This window comes from Pristiophorus japonicus, chromosome 3, assembly GCF_044704955.1.
Source record: "Pristiophorus japonicus isolate sPriJap1 chromosome 3, sPriJap1.hap1, whole genome shotgun sequence".
NCBI classification, from domain to species: Eukaryota; Metazoa; Chordata; class Chondrichthyes; family Pristiophoridae; genus Pristiophorus; species Pristiophorus japonicus.
In genome coordinates this window covers 273,627,033-273,652,880 of record NC_091979.1, presented here as the reverse complement: position 1 = coordinate 273,652,880, position 25,848 = coordinate 273,627,033, and the positions used below count along the sequence as shown (strand labels likewise).

The following is a 25,848-nucleotide window of genomic DNA, read 5'->3' as shown; positions in this document are numbered from 1 at the left end:
ATCGGCTCTGTCTGCGTGCCAATGGTTATGCCCCAGAAAACAGACCATAACAAATTTCTAGGCACTTATTTCTATCCTCCCTGGACTTTGGAGGAGTGTAGATAATAATTTTAAAAGTCGGATATCTATGTTCATTATCTATGAAGATTCTTCATTGTTATTAATTTAAGGCTCTTAAAAGTCTCAGTGAGAGCACGCATCATGTTTTGTGGCACAGAGCTATTCCAGACCAGAAAGGCTTCAGGTTCAAGTTCTGGACTGTGTTGAGTTGGCTAATCTGAGCGAGGGCAATAATTGGGGAGTAGAGTGAGAGGAGGATTAGTACATATCATGAGCAGCTGCTGCTTGAATTTGCGACACGCACTTCCACCCTGCTGAGCTCTCACATCTGGTCGCTGAAGGGGAAAACCTGTCCATATGTATCCAGTGGGTGTACAGCACTGTGAATGGACAGATAGTTTGTTAATGAAGCACTGTGACACAATACCTTCCAGTCTTCTCTAATACGACCTTTGTGATTTCACGTGTTATGTGCCAGGCACTCTGTCTAAATGAAGTCTAAAGATTAATGCAAGCAATTATTTCAATTGATTTACAGCAATGCTTCATTCATTTTCTAAAAACAGTTGTAGACACGAGAACTGGAGGAGGCGCTCAGACCACCAGAGGATTTGGAACAAACAAGAAATCCGAGAAGGAATTGGATTTCTAATTCACCATGAATGAAGTCATGAATGGATTTTTCAAATTCAGTTCAGGCCAAGTGCGAAATAATTTTTGAAAAATGATTTTTTGCTTGAGCCCAGTTAGTTAATGCTGGTTTTGAAAATGATAAGAGGTTTTGAGAGGGTAAACAGTGAAAGACTGATTCCACTGATTGGTGAATTGGTAACAAGGAGGCATAGCTCCAAATCATAATTCAAGGAAATTAGAAGATTCTTTACCAAAAAGAGAGCTATTAGAACATGAAATGCTTTACTACATTTGGCAACTGAGACAGAAACTATAACATATTTTAAAAGGGAACTGGATAAGTACTTGAAGGGAAGAATATAAAAGGACATCAGGAAAGGACAGTTCTAGTGTTGACAATTGGCACAACACAATGCGATGAAAATCAGGTCAGTTCTACAATGGGCAGGTGACACACTTTGCTAATTCACCATCAAGTGGTGAAGATGAAAAGTGCCCCCCATCATGTATTCATGAAGGGCTGGGGAGGGATGTCTGATCGTGGTGGGTGGGTGAGACAAGGACGCTGGATGCAGCAGGTAAGTAGAAAGGCATTTACCTCCTGAATCCAGCAATGCTTGCCTGCCTTTATCTCCCACATTCCCCGAGGCCCGGGAAACTCGGCTGCCCAGAGTTAGATTAAAACGGTGCTTCAAAAACAGGCACGCAGCCTCATTATAATATTTAAAGTGTCAACCCGCCTCTTGGGAGCGGGTTATCTGCCCACCCCCCCATCCTGCATCCGTTAAAGATGTAAGTGGGCGGGTTGAAGGTGGGTTGGGGTCCGGAGTCAGATTTCTAACACTTTAACTCTCAACCAACCCAAACCTGCCTGTTTTTGGGGGTTAAGATTCCCTCCAATTTGCCAGTTTGTGTCAATTGCAAGCACTCTCCTCTGATTCAGGAGGTTTGTGAGTTGAATAATCTAGGCTGGCACTAACATGCATTACTGAAGGGAGAAGGCACAGTCCTTCAGACAGGATAGTAAACTGAGGCTCCAAACTACTTGACATTAAAATCTCATGATATTATTCAAAGAAGAGCACGTTCTCTTGGTATTCTGGCCAACATTTTTTTCATCATTCAAAACCACCAAAACCTGATTAACTGGTCATTTAATGCATTGTATTTGTGAGATCTTGCTCTATGTGTAGTGGATTCAGTGTTTGCCTATACAGGTATAACATCAGATACTGCACTCCAAGGGAAAGTTTGAAACACTCGAAGATGTGATAAGACAGCTTATAGGTGTCTTTCTTCCATTTCTATCCTATTTCCAAATCATTTAGCAAGACATTACTGATCATGTGCAATGATTTTTCTCATGCAATTATTTTTAATACTCAAGTAGCTAATGACATGGCCCAGAAGTGGCAGCATTCGGCGTCATTCCACTTTTGAAACTGACCATAACTTCATGATTCGGTGCGTGCGGAAATCCTGAAGTTGCGGTCTGTCTTTCACTGAGCCTCCGCAGGCTGCGTGCCCCCTCCCCCCCCCCCCCCCCACACACACACACACACAATCAGTGAAATCTCTCATAATCAAAGAAACTGACAAAAACTTTGGTTCTTCTGCAGTAAATAAGCTGTTAATTTCCCCACTAAATGTTAGACCCAAAGCGATTAGGTGTAACTGGGGTTTTAACAGCGTATTGACTGCTAAACAAAGGTTATCGGCCCAAAAAATGAATTTTAATTTTATGCAGTGTCAAATTTATCCATGTTAATAAAAATTAATATTTTAAAAAAACTTTTCATTTTTTTCCAAGTTTGTTCATCTTTATTTCAGATTTGCCTTTTCCCCATGTGAGAGCCCCAAGCTTTGTTTTGCGCTCTCGAACTTTTTAAAACGTTCGAGTTTGAAGAGCTTACTCACTCCCTTGTTTGCTGTCTGTGCGAATTCTGCATTTTGATTGGCTGCTTAGACAGCTTGTTGACATCACAGCAGCTCGCACTTGGGGATCCCCACTATACTCTATTGATTTGAATTGAAGGTCAGTAAACCTCGACAAAATGATCACAAGATCTTTGCGTGAAGCTTACTTCTGGGCCAGCGGCGAACGCCTTAGCTTTGCTGCTGACTGCAAAGTCTAGGCCCATATTTTTAACGTTTGGTGTAAAACATCAGTAACATTTTTACCAGCGATTTCTTAAAATGTTATGGAAACATAGAAACATAGAAAATAGGTGCAGGAGTAGGCCATTCGGCCCTTCTAGCCTGCACCGCCATTCAATGAGTTCATGGCTGAACATGCAACTTCAGTACCCCATTCCTGCTTTCTCGCCATACCCCTTGATCCCCCTAGTAGTAAGGACGACATCTAACTCCTTTTTGAATATATTTAGTGAATTGGCCTCAACTACTTTCTGTGGTAGAGAATTCCACAGATTCACCACTCTCTGGGTGAAGAAGTTTCTCCTCATCTCGGTCCTAAATGGCTTACCCCTTATCCTTAAACTGTGACCCCTGGTTCTGGACTTCCCCAACATTGTGAACATTCTTCCTGCATCTAACCTGTCTAAACCCATCAGAATTTTAAACGTTTCCATGAGGTCCCCTCTCATTCTTCTGAACTCCAGTGAATACAAGCCCAGTTGATCCAGTCTTTCTTGATAGGTCAGTCCCGCCATCCTGGGAATCAGTCTGGTGAACCTTCGTTGCACTCCCTCAATAACAAGAATGTCCTTCCTCAAGTTAGGAGACCAAAACTGTACACAATACTCCAGGTGTGGCCTCACCAAGGCCCTGTACAACTGTAGCAACACCTCCCTGCCCCTGTACTCAAATCCCCTCGCTATGAAGGCCAACATGCCATTTGCTTTCTTAACCGCCTGCTGTACCTGCATGCCAACCTTCAATGACTGAAGTACCATGACACCCAGGTCTCGTTGCACCTCCCCTTTTCCTAATCTGTCACCATTCAAATAATAGTCTGTCTCTCTGTTTTTACCACCAAAGTGGACAACCTCACATTTATCCACATTATACTTCATCTGCCATGCATTTGCCCACTCACCTAACCTATCCAAGTCGCTCTGCAGCCTCATAGCATTCTCCTCGCAGCTCACACTGCCACCTAACTTAGTGTCATCCGCAAATTTGGAGATACTACATTTAATCCCCTCGTCTAAATCATTAATGTACAATGTAAACAGCTGGGTCCCCAGCACAGAACCTGACGGTACCTCACTAGTCACTGCCTGCCATTCTGAAAAGTCCCCATTTACTCCTACTCTTTGCTTCCTGTCTGACAACCAGTTCTCAATCCATGTCAGCACACTATCCCCAATCCCATGTGCTTTAACTTTGCACATTAATCTCTTGTGTGGAACCTTGTCGAAAGCCTTCTGAAAGTCCAAATATACCACATCAAATGGTTTTCCCTTGTCCACTCTACTGGAAACATCCTCAAAAAATTCCAGAAGATTTGTCAAGCATGATTTCCCTTTCACAAATCCATGCTGACTTGGACCTATCATGTCACCTCTTTCCAAATGCGCTGCTATGACATCCTTAATAATTGATTCTATCATCTTACCCACTACCAATGTCAGGCTGACCGGTCTATAATTCCCTGTTTTCTCTCTCACTCCTTTTTTAAAAAGTGGGGTTACATTGGCTACCCTCCACTCCATAGGAACTGATCCAGAGTCAATGGAATGTTGGAAAATGACTGTCAATGCATCCGCTATTTCCAAGGCCACCTCCTTAATTACTCTGGGATGCAGTCCATCAGGTCCTGGAGATTTATCAGCCTTCAATCCCATCAATTTCCCCAATATTATAATCAATTTAACCACACAACAGAAAATTCATTGACCTAGCTAGGTCATTGTCATGTGGGTAATGAGATTTGTGTGTGCATTAGGTCTGTGCAGCAGAGCTGGTGTCCTGTCATCTTGCCACTGGACTAAGACCAAGCTCTGTCAAGCCCGTGTAGTGGCTGGGGTACAACGGCCACCACACGTTAAAAAAATCCACGCACAGGCCTCTTCCACCAATATGCAGTTCAGGACCTGGAATATTAGGCCCTGCATTGAAACACCTGTGAACTCATCCCTTTTTGGTGGAAGCAAGTCATCCTCAATACGAGGGGCCGCCTAAGAAGAAGATGTGTTTCTTTGAAGTTTTATTTACTTTTTGTTTAACTTTTAGTTTTTGTTTGGATATGATTTACTTTCTAGTTAGGCATCTATTTATTTTGAGTGGCATAGTAACCAACACATGCCAACAAAACTCTTCACAATTACCTATTAACCTGTAATAACAAAGCAGTAGGTATTCTAACAGGTCATGTTCATATCCAATGCTTTAGTGGAATTCTTTCTTGTCATAAGAAACCTAAAAACGCTGCCAGGAAAATGACAAGGAAATATGTCAGTTCTTGGTATTGCCTAATCATTTCCATCTTTAAATGAATTTTTTTCTATATGAAGTTTGACTCACAGGATTACGTAAGAGCTTTTCTTAAATATAAACTGAAATAAAATGAACTATTGTTGGATTAAAACTAATAATCAGTAGAAACTAGGAAAACAGTCTCCAGTTACTTCTGAATGGAGCACTATTCATATTTTGTAGCAAAAATGCATTTATGGAAGATCATACTTAGCTTCCAGAGGTAACAGAGTGTAGGCAGAGTCCTTTTACTAAAACATATATAGCTTTGGGACACATTTTTGAGGAGCTCAAGGATTTACAAAGAATCTTATATGGTTGGCACATAAAAATCCTGAGCTCACTGCTGTGTCTGGAAACTATATGCAAGGTCTCATGATAGCATGAATGATGTATTTATTGGCTAAATAAGAAAAAAATGGTGAGTCATGATGTTCCAACAAAGTGGTTAAGATCATTTGCTTTGCACCTAAATGGTTGAAAGTTCAGGTCCCAGAGGTGGCTAGCATTCCAGCCTGCTGAGCAATGTGTACTGAATTTCAACCGTTTCAGCTAGGGTTTCCTTTAACTTAAGTCCTGAAACTGAAACAATACAAAGGTTATAGTTATTAAACATTGTAATTTATTAACAAGTCAGATGAATTGAATTTTAATCTAACCTAAATTAAAAGTTGTGTACTTTCTATTTGGAAATGGTTATGCAATTGAGTTCATTTGAATCTAGGTTGGGTGTGTATAATGTAGGTCTCAACTGAAATAATTAGAACTGCAATGTAGACTTCAGTGTGGTTGCTTGACACAATGGAGCTGATGATGCTGAAAACATCTGCCTTAATTATTTAATATTGCATTTTGAGGCAAAAGGTAATCACGAATATTAGGACTGAACAAAGGAGAGTGTGTATGTGATCTTCTTGATTATGTAAAAAATGTGACTCTGGTATAATTTAATTTTATAAATTGAGTTCTAAGTTGATTGCCCCCTTTTGATGTGTACATTAATGTGACTAACTTATTATAGTCACTCATGGAATTGATAACCATCAGTTAAATCACACACCTAGTACCAGTGACCAGCACGGAAACCGCCATACAAAATAATTTACCTAATAAATTGGAGATAGCGATAAGACCTAGGGATTTACAATTTTTCAACAAAAAAAATCAGTACTGATTATATGAAAGTACAGATGCTGCATAGTTAAGCGTTGTAATTTAATCCCAAGGTACAGCTGCTCATAACAAACTCTCTTGTGATACATGAATTCATCAGACCCTGGATGGGTAATAATCTTATAATTCCTTTCAAAATATGTGCCTCATCCTGTATATTTGTTTTGTGAAAATGAAGGAACCTATGGTTTTAAATGCATATAATCGCAATCAATTTGGGGGGGAGGGTAGCTAACTTAAGTATGGTTTGTCCTATTCAAAACTATTGGAGTGCAGTGTGCATGTTAAATTTATCCTGCCTGGGGCAAGATGTACCCTTCCTCCCCTCTCAGACTTCTTTTGTTTTAAATGTTAATTTAAAAAAATGGTTACTCAAGAGAGTTCCCTCTGCCAGTCTGTAGCAGATTAGCCATGAAGTATGTGTAAGTCACTGTGAATAGGACACAGAGGCAATTAGTTAGGGAAGGAACAAAGAGGAGAAAATGAGGGGAGTATGTAGAATACAGTTGGTTTATTTTTTTGCATACATGAACAAATAAAAAAGAATATAATGTTACTTCATCTGTAACATGCATGTATCACTCTAGTTTTACAAATATGAATGTTCAAATCTTCACATAACAAATTAGAAAAGACTGTATTAAGATCCAGTAACAGTTGATTTGAAAATTCAATACCTTTTGAGCCTAAATTAGTGACACATACACTATAGGGAACAAAAATAATTGCCTGCACAAAAACAAGGCATGCAGACAGTGATTCAAGCCAGTAAGATTGTAGCCTATAGGTATATAAAAGTGCTTACTGTGTATTGTTGTAAATCCTGTGTTATTAAGCCAAAAGATAGTACTGTCTACATGCCATACATATTTTGTTAGTTTAAGTACTTGCCAGACGGGCACATTTTTCACAGAGATCTATTTGTGCAGGGAATATTAATCTACTTCCGGTAACATCTGATTGTTACAATTTAACTAGCTGGGGCAGAAGGTAAATGAATTCCAGACAAGAACTTCCTTATATCTGAGTAAATGTAGAATGTGTTTTACTAGCTCATATAGTACATTGAGAACTTTGATTGCATGCTGTCTCCAGAGTAAGCAGTCACCTCTGAACTACTAAGGCATGAGAGAGGTGATCTTGGAATGAAAGCTGTTCATCTTCATCAGTGACTTAGAAGATGCAGAGCATGGTGGATTTATAGAGGGGTGTTTCCAGTTCCAAGCAGCCACTACAGGTGCTGTTCTTCTGCTTAAAATTGTTTGTTTCATGCACAATTTCAGGTTAGTAAAATTACCTTCAGTTTATTCCACAGCAATTAACAGAAACAGAAAACTGACCAAGCAAATTGCAAATTGCAAATCTGTTATTCTCATAGTGGCTGGAAGTAAGTTACAAAACAAACATCTCTCTGTAATTACTAAAAAATATATGCCTACAGATCTGGATTTTCCTGGGCCCACTAGATATATAGCAGGACAGGATGTGACTTCCATCTGCCCATGTGACTCCCACCACCAACTGACAACATTTTCTTGGAAGGTGGGGAGGAGTGGGCTGGGGGTGGGGGGTGGTAATTTTATATACAGGGCAGGTTGAAAGCAGAATCCAGCTCCTGACTGTTGCTCTTCCGCTGGGAGGAATCGTCATGTGGATTAACTGCAGCATTTAAAAGGCTGCTGCAGCTTACAGGACGAGAGTGCAGGAAATTGTGTGTGAGAGAGAGCTAGAGAGAGAAGAAACAAGAAAAGACTTCAGATAGCAGAAGGAGGAGCAGCATGGACTGTGTCTCCTGTGACCAAAGCTCCAAGATGCTCGGGATCTTCTGTGGAGGTTATGTTTGCAGAGATAAAGGTAAAGAAAGGTATGCTCTTTGGCACCAAGCCAGGAAGCCCCGAAAAAGTCTGGTGCAGGCAAGATCTGGATAGAAACCTCCCCAAACTATTTAATATAATAGTCGGTTAGCTACCCTGATCAGCCAGGGCTGGGATAAGCCCAAATCCCAGAGGTAACTGAACAGTATTTAACAATCTACCAGCATCTCAGCACTTTTGTTTTATATTGTACATTGTTTTTCACTGCTATGTAGAAGATCTCATCCCACCTTTGCTTGTGATATACATTTCACTTTTAAAAAAAATATGAAAAGCTTTGGCACCACATTTATCTACTTAATAAGTTTCTTTTCACCAGAACTGGAAGCTAACAATAGTGCACACAAAGTTTGTCACTAGCAATAAGCCCTGCTGCATACTCATGAAAATTATTGGTAAGACCGGCATTAGAATGTTGGCCAGAATTTTGCCGGTGCTCAGCGGACGGGATGAGTGGCAGGTCAGCTGAGAAATTTAAAATGATTGACAGTGGGTCGGGAACCTGCATTTCTTGATGTTGGGTCTGTCAGCGCTGAGCAGACCCGACAGGCAACGGCGGGGGACCCAATTCAAATCATTAGTAGCTTGTTTACAGCCACTTAACAATGCTTTTTCCCTCCAGCTTTTTAACTTTCACAGGGTTCCCACCAGGTTTCCCGCTATCAGTGAAGCTGAGGCAGGAGTTCAGTGGTCATTGAATCAGCTGATGAGTTGACAGCACCAAATGTCAACTCAAAGCTCCCAGCTGATTCAGACATCTTACCTTAAGCACTTTCATCGCTAAATTGCATTTCCACAACAGATTCAGAATGTTGCAAGTCTTTACACAAGTCTCCATTCGGTCTGACCACATTACCTCTCCCACCATTGACAGATCACTCATGTCATCTCTACTTCACCTTCCATCTATTCCACTCTCTCACCTTGGTCCTCAGAATCTGTCCACGATCATCCCCAACACCAACATCACCAGGCACACCAGCAGCACCAACAGCCAGAACAACCTTCGCTGCAATCACAAGACAGAGGTCATCAGCACTTTGCTGCCCAAGATGCCAGAGATGGCCTCATCATGGCCAGATTTACTTCACTTGACTCTGCACACCCTGGCTGCCATATGATGCACCAGGTTGGCACCAACCCACACCCACACCAATTGTAGGGATAAAGCATCCCTACAATGGCCAAGCCATTCCTTTCACATTCATCAGCATTGCGGGAAGTACCGTTATGTCTCACCATTCACTGTAACTCACTAAGCTACTTCCAAATCTGTCCAAGAAAGCAAAGTGTTGAAAATAAAGATTTCAATGTTTGACAGCACATTAACAGAAACTTCACATGATCATCGGCTAAAACACATACATCCTACCCTTGTGTGTTGTTAGTTGTTATAATTACACTAGAATGAGGGGTGGCTAGTGAGATGGGGAAGTTATAATGTAGTTAGCGAGGGATGGGTGAAGGTGCAAAGTAAGTTGGTGTGAGTAAGGATGTGCAGGACTGGGATAGGGTAGGGAAGGCAGAGTGATGGGAGTGTGATGAGACACACAGCAGGATGAGGATGGATGTAGTTTTACAGTATCGTTTCGTGATCTACTGAGATCATTGAAATGTTTATGTCACTGCAGCCTGATCCTCCTGATGACATTCTTGCTTGTGCCCTCCTGTGCAATGTGCAACCAGGCTGCGTTGGTGTCCTGGGGAGGTCTCTTCCATTCATTGGAAGCGAAGAGAACCTCCCTGCATGCCGTGACTCCCTCCATAAGCATATGCAGGGACTCATGGGAGAGCCCGGATGTAGCCGTGCACCTCTGTGCAGTGTTTGTCAGTGTTTGCAGCACCTTAATGCGGTAGAACACTGACAATACAAATGTCAAAATAAATTTGCGCATGGTCCCTTTAAGGAAACCGGCTGATGATGCGTCATCAAAAGACATCATCGGACCCACGTTCTTCAATTGGCCGGGAAACGCGCTGGGCGGGGTTAACAAGCCCAATCAGGGGAAAGTCATGTGGGAGGCCGGAATGGAGCCAACAGTGCAGCTGGGAGCCGTCACCTATGTCACCCGCCATGGACCCACCGAGGTAGGGAAAATCGTGGCCATTGTGTCTGTTTTGGGCACCCTACTCCAGGAAGGATGTAAAGGCCATGAAAAGGCTACAGAGAGATTCACTGGAATAATACCAAGGTTGAGAGACTATAATTATGAGAGACTAGATAAACCTGGGGCTTCTTTATTACAGCAGAGAGGGTGAAGTCAAGGTATTCAAAATTATTAAGGACTTTTAACAAGGGAAATAGGGAAAAACTGTATCCACTGGTCAGTGAGTTGGTAACTAGAGGGCAGAAATGAAAGATTGCCAATATCTTACTTTACTGAGGGTTATTAGTACATGGATTGCCCTGCCAGAAACAGTGGTAGTAGCAGAATTCATCATGTCTTTTAAAAAGAAAATGGATAATTATTTGAAAAATACAATTTTTAAAGTGTATTAGGAATGGACAGGGAAATGGGACTAAGTGGATAGCTTTTTTAGGGACTCAGCTCAGGTGCGATGGGCTGAATGGCCTCCTATGTTGTAAAATTCTATGATCCTATGAAGGAGAATTTCTACAGGGATCTCTCGCTATAACTTCAGTGGAATACCTGGAGAAACAACATAAATGGCCTTTTGTAGCTATTTATATAGTTTCTCTAAGCGTTCCGGCCAAAGGTATGGTATATCAAACCGTTAGAAAATGTAACTGATGGTAAGACTTTCAATTGTATGTTGCAGGCTTATCTTGTGCCCTGCTTTAGTAAGGGTTGTGTAGGGGCTTAGCGTGGGCCAGCAGTCAATGTGCATCAGGTTTGCACCATTTTGTGGCTAACATTCTTGGGCCATCCATTTAGTATGTGGTACTGTTGAGTAGTCTTACTTTGTGTTGCTTAAAGTGTGCTGCCTTCTCCTGCATCTGTTCCGGAGTCCTGCAGGTATTGTGTATAGCACCTTCTGTCAGGCATATTGCACAGTTGTCTTTTGGGGAGAATGCCCTAACTGCCAAATAGAGCAACTTAAAAAAAATACTATTTTCAGCCTTTCTAAAAGCTGGAAGAATTTTTGCTCCTGGCCACTTGCATTTAAGTGACTGCATCCTTTTAAATTGTCCCCACAAATTTTAAGAGTGTACAGAGAGCATGTTAAAATCTCTTAAATAACCTGACCTCACAGCCTGAAGCAAGGTCAGATCTTTCCACAACTGGCTTCCTGTGCCCGTCACTATGACAGGACTACAGAATTAACTTCTGCTTGTGAATTTTGCCACAGTTAATCACTCAATTGTACACTTTAACAAGCTTATAGATTTTTATACATACTGGTTGGATGTTTCTGTTCTGGAGTTGCCTATTTTATTAGGATTCCTTCACTTTCTGCTAAAAAGTAAATAAAGCTTTCAAATAAAATAAAAAAATGCTGTTCAAAGTTTTACATGATTGTGCTTCCCTTTCCGGTTGTGGTTTTGGTAACACAGTAAGTTACTAAATATAAAATGCTTTCATAAACACAAGTTCCAAAACATAAGGGGCTGGATTTTTGTTTTTTTGTGTTTGAGCCTTTCTGGGCGCAATTCAGAGCGAAAAATTTAGAGCCGGGATAACGTTAGCACCAGAGCGAGGAACTTTCGCTGAATGAAAGTTCACGAGGAGCATTTGCGTTAACTCCAGCGTTACACCACAGACTTTGTGTGGCGGAGCTGAAAGTTCCGGCGTTGACATAATCTGCCATTTTGCACATGCGCTTTTTATTTTCCCCTGCTTCCACCTTCTGGTTTCCTGTCGCAAACGTTAATGCGGGGCACGGCCACTTCCTGCATGCGCTTGCGCAGTACAACCGGGGTTCAATCAGCCATTTCAGATTTTGAATTCGATGATGGAGGAGGACGAGGGAAGACAGCACAACAGACGCTTCAGCCACGAGGCTAATGAAGCTCTAATAGGGGCTGTGGAACAGAGATGCTGCATCTTCAGCATGGCTCTAGACCACTGCCCGCCATTTTCAAAAGAATTTGGAGAAAAATAGCAGAGGAGGTCTCTGCATTGGATACTGTGGTGGGGACTGGCACACAGTGCCAACAGAAATTTTACAATCTTACCAGGGTCGTCAGAATGAGTACCATTTTAATTCATGCACTCCTTCATTACTACAAGGATAAATCTGACACACTATTTGTTCTCATGCTGTTGCTGCCTCTCAACGCTCTCTGGGTTGCCTCCTAAAATGCATGACACACAGGTAGGCTTAGTTCGGCACCCTATTTGCCATGAATGATCTTTACACATTATTAATATTGCTTTCTGACATCTCATAAGATTGCTCCCCACTTCGATGTCCTCCTGATGAACCATGTGCAACTTCCAAGGCCATTAAACATCAGACTCTATTACATTCAGACAGTATGGCATGAGTGCTTTGGTGGCTATCTGTGCCACAAGAGCAGATGGATCCTCTTGTAACCATTTCCATTTTCATCTTTGCAGGCAAAGAAATCTCATAATCACCGCGAGCAGGTGCAGACAGGCGGTGGTCCGCCTCAGACCCTGCCACTCACCGACATCAAGGAGAGAGTGGCAGGCCTCATCGGCATCACAGGTCAGGCAGCTGCCAGTGGGGGTGCTGAACCTCGCTCGGATACTGAGGCTTTGTCCTGCACACTCCCTGGGATAGGTTGGGGCAATGGCCTGCAGTGCCTCTGGACCAGGTTGGGGCAATGTCCTGCACACTCCCTGGGCTGGGTTGGAGCAATGTCCTGCAGTGCCTCTGGACCAGGTTGGGGCAATGTCCTGCACACTCCCTGGGATAGATTGGGGCAATGTCCTGCAGTGCCTCTGGATTAGGGTTGGGGCAATGTCCTGCACACTCCCTGGGATAGGTTGGACTAGATATAATGGAGTAGCGACAGTCCTTCAAATGAGCCTGTGCTATGCAACCTTCCTCATGTCACTCTGCACCCCCCTCCCCCCCCCCCCCCCACCGCTGCTAACCACTCGTCTGTTGCTTTCTACTTTCAGATGACCAGCCACAGGTGCCACATCCCTCAATGGACCCCTCCACGTCAGGCCATCGTCTGGAGGAGGAGGAGGAGGAAGAGAAGGATATGGATGAGCCGACTCTAGCGCAGCATCCGATGATCCCTGCTCCACCATCGGCACTCAGCTCCTCTGGGGACGACGTGACGTTCTCGGGGTTTGAGGAATCTGAGGCTCCTGGGACCAGTGGCGTGCAGCAATGCAGTGCTGGGGGTGAATCCCGCATGTCATCTCTCCAGCGGGTGAGGCGGCAAAGCCGGTCTGCTGACAGACAGGCAGATGTGGAACTGGACATGGTGGGAATGTCTAGGGAGAGCATTCTAATCAGCCGTCAGCTCCTTGATGTTTGGGAAGGATTTTCGCGAGCATTGACAGTCTGAAAGTGACCATTGCGGAGGTAGGGTCGCAGATTGTCAGTGAGAGCCGTGATACCAGCGAGAGGTCATCAATGCCCATACGAGGCTGGTGACCTCCAGCAGTGACACTGGAGTCCCGGAGAGTGTGGCGCGAACCTTTGCAGAAAATGACGCATCACAGGCACAAGCTCTCCTTCAGCTTGGGCAGGTGATGCAGTCCATGCCTGTCTCCATACTCTCTGCGTTCCCCACTGTCACGCAGGGAAGTGACGGTTCTGAAGCAGGCCAGCAAGGTGTTAGTTTACATCGGGCTCTGGTTGCTAGGGGCCAGCCCCGTCGGCGACTGAGTGGTTCCAGGGATACGGGAGGTGGTGACATTCCTCCGGATGACAGCATTCCGTCTCATCCCACTCAGTCCGCAACCAAGCATCAGCGAAAACTACCTGTGACTGTCAACGCCGATGAAGAGACTAGCCAGTCAGAAGCCAGACCTTCCACGCCACAAGTGTGTCCCCAGATGCCTTCTCCATTGTCTCTCCCTCCAACACAGCCGTGCTCTGGTAGCCTTACTGCATGCCCCGGTGCCACTTTGATGAGGAGCAGCAGGCAAGGGAGGGGGATGAAGGGAAGGGGGGCAAAAGATGATGGGAAAAAATAGTGGGGCAGGATTTGATTTAAGTATTACACTGCTGGATTATGTTCTTATTATGTTCTTGAATGATCACACTGCTGGATGCAACTCATTATTTTATTTAAGTCTCACAATGAAGGTTAAAAAGGTTACAATGTTACAATGTTCAATATATTTTTTCTTCACCCTAACCATTCCTGTGTAGTGTCTCATTTGCAGAATCAGAGGGGGAATAGTCATCATGGTGGGATAGAGTGGACAGGCAACATTCAAACGTGTCGTTCACTCTTCAAGCAAAGCGTTCAATTATGTGCTGCCGACATAAAGCTATTGCAGCGGTGAAATCTCCATGATATCTCCCCTGTGGCTGTGGTGGTGGTGGTGGTGGCATGGGTACCTCACCAGGCTCCTCTTCCTTGTCTTCCTCCTCCTCCCCTTTCTCCTGAGGTGGTCCTGCAATTCCCAGTGAAAATTCCTGTCCCCTCATGATGGCTAAGTTGTGTAACATGCAGCACACCACACTGAACTCAGAGACCGGCTGAGGGGAGTATTGTAGGCAGCCTCCAGAGTGGTCCAGGCATCAGAAGCACTGCTTGAGCACTACAATTATTTTTTTGACGATGTTGTGTGGCTCTCATTATAGCGATGTTCGGCTTCTGTCTGAGGGTTCCGGAGAGGGGTCATGAGCCAGGTGGTGAGGTCGTAACCTTTGTCCCTGAGTATCCAGCTCTGGCCTTGTGGATGCTCCTTGGATATTGGGCATTGACTGTCATGATGCGCTGAGTATGGTCGCAGACGAGCTGTATGGTCAGGGAGTGGAATTCCTTTTGGTTTCGGAAAACCTCTGGATTAGGTAAACGTGCTCGCAGGGCAATGTGCGTACAGTCAACGGCACCCTGCACCTTGGGGAAGCCAGCAAATCATCCAAAACCTCTCGCTTTCTCATTTTGGATCTCCCTGGTCATTGAGAAGTTTATGAAGTCCATTTTGCGTGCATACAGTATATTCGTCACCTGGCGAATGTAGCAATGTGTAGCGTGCTGCAAGATGGAGCATATGTCCCCCGTTAATGCCTGGAAGGAGCCGGAGGCATAAAAGAAAAGTGCCACAGTCACCTTCACCTTGACTGGACAGTGCAGTCTTATTGCCGCTGGCAGGCTGTAGGTCTGCCTGTAGGAACTGGCATATCTCTGTGACTACCTCTTTTCTGAAGCGCAGCCTTCGAAAGCACTGCGTATCAGAAATTTGTAGGTGGGATTGATGTTGCCCTGTAAAACCATGGGTGGGTAAGGCCTCCTCCCCAAACGTCTGCGGCCTCTTCGATTTATGTTGCAAATGATCAACAATAAGCCTTCTTCCAGCTTGAAGCCTTTTGGCAATAGCAGCCAGGATGAACGGCTCCCGACCTAGCATGGCCCCCATCTTTTAAAATGTCCTTAAATGTCCTTTATAAAACAAACTAGAAACTCACATAAAATTTCACAATGAAAAGTATGCAGTAATGCAGCGGTCTTCTCCCAACCATCTTATTTCACTCACAAGTGCGACTTTCTCCTCCTTTGCTTTCAACATGGCGCCTAGTGCGCCCTGGGTCTGTCTGGTTTTTCTGGGCGGGATCTCAGGCGGACGCTAAATTGGGCGAAATGCTCCAAAGTTCCACCCAGAGTGACAGCGCAGCGATGCACGACGATTTACGTTATCCCAACGCTCAAGACAGTGGCGAGGCAGTAATTTTTAGTGCCACCACAAAACCATTGGCAAAAGTTCCGTCCGGGTGCAAAATCTTGTGTGCCTCGTTTGACGGCCCCAAAAAAACAATTTTACGCCCCGCCGAGGCACTAAATGGCAAATTAACCGAAAATCTATCCCAAGAATTTTTGATAAACACCATTGGACTCAACAAACTCATCTCTTTATCAGACATCAACTCCAACTACCCACGTTCTTACCGTATCCCTCAATCCATCTCTCCAAAACAACATCCAATATTCTTCTCCATCCATTTGTATTATCAGCTTGAGTGGCCATCCCTGATAAATTATTCTACCACTCAATTACTTGTTGGATGGAAACATTTTCAATGACTTCCCCTTTTCCTTGATATTTAGATTCTTTGCTATATTGAACAATTTAATTGTATATATTTTGTTGTGATCTCTGAGTACAACTACATAAAGATCACCTCAAAATCTCCTCATTTCCAAAGAAAACAATGTGAATTTCCTTAATAATATAACTCCTTGATCCCCTCAAGTGCAGTAATAACCCTCCTATGATTAGGTAACCAGTACTGCACACATTACTTTAATTGGGGTCTATCCAATGCCTTAAACAGCAACAATACTCTATCCTTATGCTAATGCAATCCAATACCTTCTTTGACTTTTATCTTTACTGCAGATAAGCACTGGGGTAACGGTTTTGTAGATTAATCCATTGTTACCCTTTTCCGAGCAGTGCTCTATACCACTATTCTGTTTCACAGATGCACCCTCTTTGCTACCATACACTTAACCACATAAATAGTGCATGCTATCTTTTGACCCATTTCCTAAAATATCTAAATCCTTCTAAATATGATTGTTCCCCAGTATTTGCCCTGCATCCAATTAAAATAATTTATGGACTTTATATAAAGGAGAAAATAAAAAGAACATCTAGAAGCCAAAAATATAATAATGAATAGTCAGTATGGATTTCAAAAGGGAAAGTCTTGCTAGTCCAACCTCACTGAATTTTTTGAAGAGGTAACAGAGAAAGTAGACAAAGTTAATAGATATAATTTGTCTAGATTTTCAAAAGGCCTTCGATAAGGTACCACATAATAGACTAATGAATAAGGTCAGAGAATGCAGAGTCTGGACTAGTAGCAGAATGGATAGCTAGCTGGCTTCAGGACAGAAAGCAGAAAGTTGGGGTAAAGGGTAGCTATTCACAGTGGCTGAAGGTGGGTAGTGGTGTTCCACAAGGATCAGTGCTGGGACCGCTGTTGTTCACAATTTATATTAACGATTTAGACTTTGGAGTCAAAACCACAATTTCTAAATTTGAGGATGATATCAAATGGGGGTGGTGTGGTGTGGAGTGGGGTGGGGGGGGGGGGGGGGCGGGGGTTAGGGTTAATACTGAGGGGGACTGCAACAAATTACAGGAAGACATTAATAAACTTGCAGAATGGGCATATAATTGGCAAATGAAATTCAACACAAATAAGTGTGAGGTATTATATTTTGGTAGGAAGAATTGGGAGGTCACTTATTACTTGCAAAGTATGTATCTGGGTGGGGTAGAGGAGCTCTGAGTACAAATACACAAATCACTAAAAGTAGTGACACAGGTTAAGAAGGCCATAAAAAAGGCAAAGGCACTAGGGTTTATTTCTGGAGGAATGGAATTGAAAAGTAGTGAAGTAATGCTAAACTTGTATCGAACCTTGGAGACCCTCAAGGGGTATGGAGAGAAAGCAGGAAAGGGCTACTAAGGGAATGATCAGCTATAATCTTATTGAATGGCGGTGCAGGCTCGAAGGGCCGAATGGCCTACTCCTGCACCTATTTTCTATGTTTCTATGTTTCTATGACCACACTTGGAGTAGTGCGTAAAATTCTGGTTGCCATATTATAAAATGGATATAGAGGCACTGGAGAGGGTGCAGAGAAGATTTACAGCGAAGTTACCAGAAATGCGAGAGTATACATAGCAGGAAAGTATGAACAGGCTGGGGCTCTTTTTGCTTGAAAAAAGAATGATGAGGGGTGACAGAATTGAGGTCTTTAAAATTATGAGCCTGCACCACCATTCAATAAGATCATGGCTGATCATTCACCTCAGTACCCCTTTCCTGCTTTCTCTCCATACCCCTTGATCCCTTTAGCTGCAAGGACCATATCTAACTCCCTCATGAATATATCCAAAGAACTGGCATCAACAACTCTCTGCGGTAGAGAATTCCACAGGTTAACAACTCTGAGTGAAGAAGTTTCTCCTCATCTCGATTCTAAATGGCTTACCCCTTATCCTTAGACTGTGACTCCTGGTTCTGGACTTCCCCACCATCGGGAACATTTTTCCTGCATCTAACCTGTCCAGCCCCGTCAGAATTTTATGGGCTAGATTTTCCACTAGGTAGCTAAGGCCCCCAAAAATAGGCCATGTTCCAGCGATGTGGGACGTCTCGGCTGTGCTGATCGCCGGCACATCAGCCATTTCTTTTTTGCGATTTTCCACTCAGCCTTACCCCGGCGATGTCAAATGGGCATGTGATTTTTCGGCGATCTTACGATCGCCCAAAGAAAACAGAAATCAAACAGAAGTCATAGAAAAAAAAAGCTTCTCTAGCAACGCTATTGTGCGCATGTGGTTGATTTTTTTTTGTGGTTGATTTTTTTGGCCGCGTTTCAAGAGGTCAGGGGTCATTGCACATGCTCAGAAGCACAGGGAGGGTCAGAGAGAGCAGGAGAGAGAGAAGGAGAGAAGCTTGTCTGTTTGTTCTGTAGTTAGTGCTTATATTTGAATGAAAAAACTGACAAATCTGATAGATTTTTTGTTTTCTTTAGGAATTTCAAATAATTAAAATTAATATTATATATTTGTTAACAGTATTTTAATTTGAGATACTGCAATATATACAAAATAATGGAAATGCAGGGAGAAAGTGAAAGGAGAAGGGCCAAACCCTTTAGTGAGGAGGCCAACGAGGCCCTCGTAAACATTATAAGTACAAGGTGGAAGGACTTGACACGGGATGGGCATGGGAAATCTCCACCCCATGCTTATCGGAGAATATGGTGTGAGATTGCCAATGTAGTAACATCGGCATCAAATTAAATGCGGACTCCAGACCAGTGCCGTAAGAGATGGAACTGCTTGCTGGCAGCAGCCAGAGTAAGTTGCATTTAATATTTAAAATATTTAAAATCATACATATGTATTATTTAAATGATGTTTGTAAATTTTAATTAGAATATTCAATGTAATTTCTTTATAGTATAAAATAATTAAATTAGGAATTAATTTATGCACCCTAACACTAAGTTGAATCTTATAGTATGAAAAATTATTCATATGCAATGCAATGCTAATTTTTAATTGAACATTTAAATCTGTCAGTCTTAAATGTTTATTGCCAAGTCCATTAGCTTATGCCGTGCAATGTTATCTTATCATTTACAGAAGAAAATATCTATCAACCATACGGAGCAAAGGAGGACGTGTGGCGGCTCTGCTATGGTGCATATATTGAATCAATACGAGGAGCTTGCGGTGGCCTTGGTGGGGCCTGAAAGCCGTTCAATCATGACCTGTGGTGTGGCCGAACCCACCCTTAAGTCTTGTGAGTAATGGGAACTGTGCATTGTGCAATGTGTCTAACATTACTAAATACATAATAAAAATATCGTAGTTATGCATGTAATGTTATGCAATTATAATGCAATAATTTTGATGTACTCTTGATCTACGAATGAGGCCATGTTAGCCCTGTTGAACCCTTGTGCATATGGGGTTTTGAAAAATATTGTAATGTTTTGGGTTATTGAAATATTGATATGTATTGTTAAAAGTTGTTTAAAAATTTCATTCATCTTTCTAAGGTCAAGTGTCCGTTGAGTCAGCAGAGACATCCGCAACTCCCGAGCCATCAAACAGCTCGCAGGAGGAAGAGGCGGAAGAGGAGGAACTGATGACTCAAGTTGAGCAGGAGCAAGAGGAGGAGGAGGAAGAGGAAGACGATGAAGTTGTTTTTGTCGGGGGGGTGAGGGTGGGGGGGGAACAACCTGCGGCCATCTGTATTGAGATGGATGATACACCGGGACCAAGCGGTGTGCAGGTGGTAATGCCAAGGCGCCTAATGTTGCAAATGCTGACCCCACGGAGGTCCAGTCAGCGTGGCGATCAATCGCCTACCATGGAATGCCAGACAGAGAGCTTATTATCCCTGTGCAGGGAGACGGTCGTGATTGGTTGCAACCTTATCCAGGGTTTCGTAGGATTCTCTGCAAACTGGAGCCAGTTCTCCACGAACTGGAACCAGTTTTCAGCAATCTGGAGCGAGTTCGGCACAAACTCCTCCAACTGGTCTTCTGAGCAAGCACAGGCTGCACGGGAGATGTTGGAGGCCATTCGGCAGCAGACAGCTGCAATCAATGCCCTGTGGCATGCTTTGCTGGCTGGACACGGCGCTGCACCCCAAGGTGTCATGTCAGCTCGTAGCGAGACCCCGAGCATGCAAGCGAGTACAGAGGACACAGTTCCTCCTGACTCGGAAGTGGAGCCTCCACCATGGCAGGAAGTCTTGACGACCCACACTGCACGACGTCTTAGTGTTGGTCTGCGTAGACCAAAACGGGCGGGTGGGGTACGCACATGGGGTGGGACAGGACCTGGAGGGAAACATGGCCACAGGTAGGGAGGGGGGAGTGTTTTCCAAAAGCTTATATGTTCAATGGTCAATGTTCTTATTTTGTTAATTGTTAACGTTTTGGGGATTTGAGGGAAGGGTGGGTTGGTGCGGGGGGCGGGGGGTTGGAGGGAGGGTACAGTTAAAAAGTTTACTAAAAATTCATTTTTTTAATCTTTGTTAACAAAAAAAAATTATTTAATTCAACAAATTTTGTGTCTTCTCTCTTAGTTACATTAGTTATCAAATTTACAGTTGTTAATCCATATTCTTTTATTATACCAGTACTTTACTTAAACTTAAACTTTATTTAAACTAAGCATAAATTCCGATGATAGGCCAGTGCAGGCAAGACAACAAGGAAACCCCATGCAAATGTAACTTTAGATTAACCCTAACTGTAAATGAACATTTGAATATCCACATTTAGTGAGTGGAACCCTTTTCTGTTACGAAAGACCTCCACGTTCTTTAAGGGGGCTTTGAGGGCAATGTGCGTACAGTCTATTGCTCCCTGCACCTTGAGGAAATCTGCTATTCTTGAGAAACCCAAAGCCCTCTTGGTCTGTGCCTCCCTGGTCATTGTGAAGCTTATGAAGTCCATCCACAAGCGTAAAGGACTTCAGTCACCTGTCAAATGCAGCAGTGTATAGCGTGCTGAGAGATATGGCAGATGTCGCCAGCTGAAGCCTGAAAAGATCCCGATGCGTAGAAGGCTAGGACAGTAGTAACCTTCACCTCAACGAACAGTGCGGTTTTGATGGTGCTGGAAGGCTGCAGATCACCCTTGACGAGTTGACATATCACATCGATGACCTGCTTCCGGAATCGTAGCCTCCTAAGACAAGCATTTTCAGACAAGTTCAGGTAAGATAGCTTTTCCTAGTACCCTCGTTGGCTATATAGTCTCCTCCTCTGTCTTCGCCTCCGTCTACGCATTACTCTGCCACCTCTTCAATTGATCCTTTCAGTAACCAGTGTGTGAGCAGTTGCAATTAAAGGCAGGGAAAGCATAGGTCCCATATCACTACCAATATTTACTTTCACTAATTTTAATAATCTGCCTACTCTATACTCTCTAATCACTGTACTCTGCACTCTCTGTACTCTCTATGCAGTATACCAGTCAGTTTGATAGGCCCCAACAATATCAGTAAATAACTTCACTATGTAAAAGCTATTTACAAAATAATTTTAATATATAAAAGCTTTTTTCCAAAAATAACTTGATAATACCTCTTTATATTCCCTGTTCCAATATCCTGAGTACAATTATCTTTAAATAACTCACAACTAATCCTCCACCCTTCCTCTGAAGTTCAAAATGGCATCCGTAGTGCCCATTATTCTTCTCTTAGGCCCAGAAAAAGCAACTATTTCTCAGCACTCTTTTGGGCCTTGCATTGGCCCAGTGAAGTGCATGCTAAGTGCTGAAACTTGGGATGGGCCTTGTGTGGGCTATCATTTCGGCGATCATCTCGGCGATCAAATTGGAAACTTAGGCACCTGTTTTTCCGGTGATGTTTTGGGCCTAGTTTCCACTTTTTGCTCAAAATGGGCAATGGAAGTCCATTTTGGGCCATAGATGGGCGATGTGAAGTGGAAAGTCTAGCTGTCTGTGTTTCTATGAGATCCCCTCTCATCCTTCTAAACGCCAGTGAATACAGGTCCAGTCGATCCAGTCTCTCCTCACATGTCAGTCCTGCCATCCCGAGAAACAGTCTGGTGAACCTTCGCTGCACTCCCTCAATAGTAAGAACGTCCTTCCTCAGATTAGGAGACCAAAACTGAACACACTATTCCAGGTGAGGCCTCACCAAGGCCCTGTACAACTGCAGTAAAACCTCCCTGCACCTATACTCAAAACTCCTCGCTATGAAGGCCAACATGCCATTTGCCTTCTGCACCGCCTGCTGTACCTGCATGCCAACTTTCAATGACTGATGTACCATGACACCCAGATCTCGTTGCACCTCCCCTTTTCCTAATCTGCCACCATTCAGATAATATTCTGCCTTCATGTTTTTGTCACCAAAGTGGATAACCTCACATTTATCCACATTATACTGCATCTGCCATGCACTTGCCCACTCACCTAACTTGTTCAAGTCATCTTGCAACCTCTTAGCTTCCTCCTCACAGCTCACACCACCACCCAGCTTAGTGTCATCTGCAAACTTGGAGATATTACACTCAATTCCCTCATCTAAATCATTGATGTATATTGGAAATAGCTGGGGTCCCAGCACTGAGCCCTGCGGCACCCCACTAGTCACTGCCTGCCATTCTGAAAAGGACCCGACTATCCCGACTCTCTGCTTCCTGTCTGCCAATGAGTTCTCTATCCACGTCAATACATTACCCCCAATACCATGTGCTTTAATTTTGCACACCAATCTCTTGTGTGGGACTTTGTCAAAAGCCTTTTGAAAGTCCAAATACACCACATCCACTGGTTCTCCCTTGTCCACTCTACCAGTTACATCCTCAAAAAATTCTAGAAGATTTGTCAAGCAAGATTTCCCTTTCATAAATCCATGCTGACTTGGACCGATCCTGTCACTGCTTTCCAAATGCACTGCTATTTCATCTTTAATAATTGATTCTAACATTTTCCCCACTATTGATGTCAGGCTAACTGGTCTATTATTCCCCATTTTCTCTCTCCCTCCTTTTTTGATAGAGTAGATACAGAAAGAATGTTTCCACTTGTAGGGAAGAGCATAACAAGAGGTCATCAATATAAGATAATCACCAAGATATCAAATAGGGAATTAAGAAGAAACTTCTTTATCTAAAGAGTGGTGTGAATGTGGAACTCGCTACCACAGGAAGTAGTTGAGGCAAATAGTGTCATGTATTCAACCAGCATTGTAACCCATGTATAATCTGACCTAAGTTGTACACTGTGAGAACACTGACCACTAGATGGTGAACTTGTGGGAGACACTCCTAACCTAGACCTTCAGATATAAAAGGGGAAGCTCCACCCACTTCCTTCACTTGAGTGCTATGAAATAAAGGACAGGTCACAGACTGACCTTCTCTCAAGCATGGGCCTCGTGTGCATTTATACTGTATAGTAAGGACATGTAAAAGAATATAGATGCATTTAAGGGGAGGCTAGATAAGCATATGAGGGGGAAGGAAATAGAGGATTATGCTGATGGAGTTAGATGAGGAAAGACAGGAGGAGGTTCGAGTAACCGCCGGCATGGACTGGTTGGGCTGAATGGCCTGTTTCTATGCCATATATCCTATGAAATCCGGCTTCAACAATAGTTTGTGACAGAGAATTCCCCCATATTCTAACCACCCTTTGTATGAAGAAAGTTTTTTTTTACATTCCATTTGATTCTTTTTGGGATTACCTTAAATTAGTGCTCTCTCATTGCCATCTTGCCAACCAGTAGAACCAATCCCCACTGTGACAATTTTTAATATTTGATACAATAATGATTAGGCTGCTGTTTCACTTACAGAGTATCACAAGAATAAATTGGTCGAAGTGTCTGTTCCATTGCATAGCAGCACAAAATTTTTGATTGCTTCACAAAAACACAGAAAACATGGTGCGGAGATAGATTTTCAGCTTTGAACCTGATTCCACTCTCTATCTTATGAAATGTTACTACTGGATAACTTTCATTTACACAAAATACACATATGTCAACTTAGTCTGGCCCTTAAATAATATAAGTTATACACTTGGCTAAACTTTAGTGCCTCTCTTTAGTGCAGTGCTCACTGCACTGTTATAGAAAGAAGTAAAAGATAGCAAAACTATTATTAAACCGAGCAGTATCTGCTCTCAGGTGGATGCCATACATCTAATGGAACTATTTTGAAGAAGAGCAGGGGAGTTATCCCTAGTATCCTGGCCAATAATTATCCTTCAATCAACATAACAAAAACAGATTATCTATTCATCACACATCGCTGTTTGTGGGAGCTTGCTGTGCGCAAATTGGTTGCCGCGTTTCCTACATTACAACAGTGGCTACACTCCAAAAGTACTTCATTGGCTCTAAAGCGCTTTGGGATGTCCGGTGGTTGTGAAAGGTGCTATAGAAATGCAAGTCTTTCTTTTTTTCTTTTATGATTGAAGGTAGAATTCTTTTTCTTATTATTTAGTTATTGATAACTTGTTAAGCATAAACCTGTGACTACATGGACATTAACATGTTGTACTTTATTCTGACTGCATATTGTGTATTGTGCGCTTCCTATTTTTAATAGAAAATGGCTTGAGCTTGTCATTAGCCTCTTATCTACTACTGTCAGCAGGGAAGTAATTTGACAGGACATTAGCTGTGTGTCCATTGATAATAAAATGAATGCCTGAGTTAACACAAATCTATTTTGTTCATGGCTCAGTCCTAACTGAGTAATCAAAACACAAGCCAAAACAAGAATATATAATGACAGTGACAACTTCTAATATACTAAAGTTGAACTAAGGCCAGAATTTTCCTTACCGAGTCAGGTCGGGTGTGTGCGGGCTGCGTGGAAGGTCGGAACTGCGTTGTTCTGATGATCCCGCTCCTCAGAGCGGATTTCAGTTAGTGGAGCCTCCCAAGGCAGACATGCACGTTTCCCACCCCGATTAAATGGTGCGGGTCTGATGACGTCGTAGATGACTCATTTCCAGTGGGGATATTTAAAGCAGCTTTGGCCACATCACATTTAAAGGTTCATCAAGGAGTGTGGGAGGATATTGCAGGATCTTCTTATTGCTCATACTTCAAAACATGACCACAAAGTCAGAGGACTGCACCCAGGTTTTCAAATGACTCCCTACATATTTTTGTGGAGGGAATCAGAGCACGCAGGGAGGTCCTCTTTCCTGCTGCTGGGTGGAAGAGACCTCCTCAAGAGACAAAAAGAGCCTAGCTGGATATAGCTGAGGAGGTCAGCAGCAGGGATGTGGTGAGGAGGACATGGATAAGGTGCAGGAAATGCTTATCCCCCTCTAGCTCTTCAGCAATGAGCCAGTTGTGATGCCCGATTTTCTGTTCCAGCTGAGATCTGCTAACTCAGCACGTACAGGAATCATATCTGATATTCTGGTCTTTATGCCTCAGCACTACACCAGGTGTCTTGAGTCTCCCTGAAAAAGTGCGACATCCCCACTGGGAGTCCCTGGCCCAAGACCGCCCTAAGTGGAGGAAGTGCAAATGAGAGGGCGCTGTGCACCTCGAGTCTCAACGCA

General features: G+C 43.2%; 1 long non-coding RNA gene across 2 annotated transcripts in view; it reads right to left on the bottom strand.

Moving 5' to 3' along the window:
• LOC139259525 (uncharacterized) overlaps positions 1 to 25,272 on the bottom strand; it is a 130,524-nt gene extending 105,252 nt beyond the window's left edge. For both annotated transcript variants that reach the window (XR_011592588.1, XR_011592589.1), the window contains exons 1-2: positions 25,115 to 25,272; positions 21,375 to 21,474 (exon numbers count right to left, since the gene is read on the bottom strand). This is a non-coding gene — a long non-coding RNA (uncharacterized lncRNA). The remainder of the gene's footprint in view (positions 1 to 21,374; positions 21,475 to 25,114) is intronic.
• Positions 25,273 to 25,848: the final 576 nt, after the last annotated feature.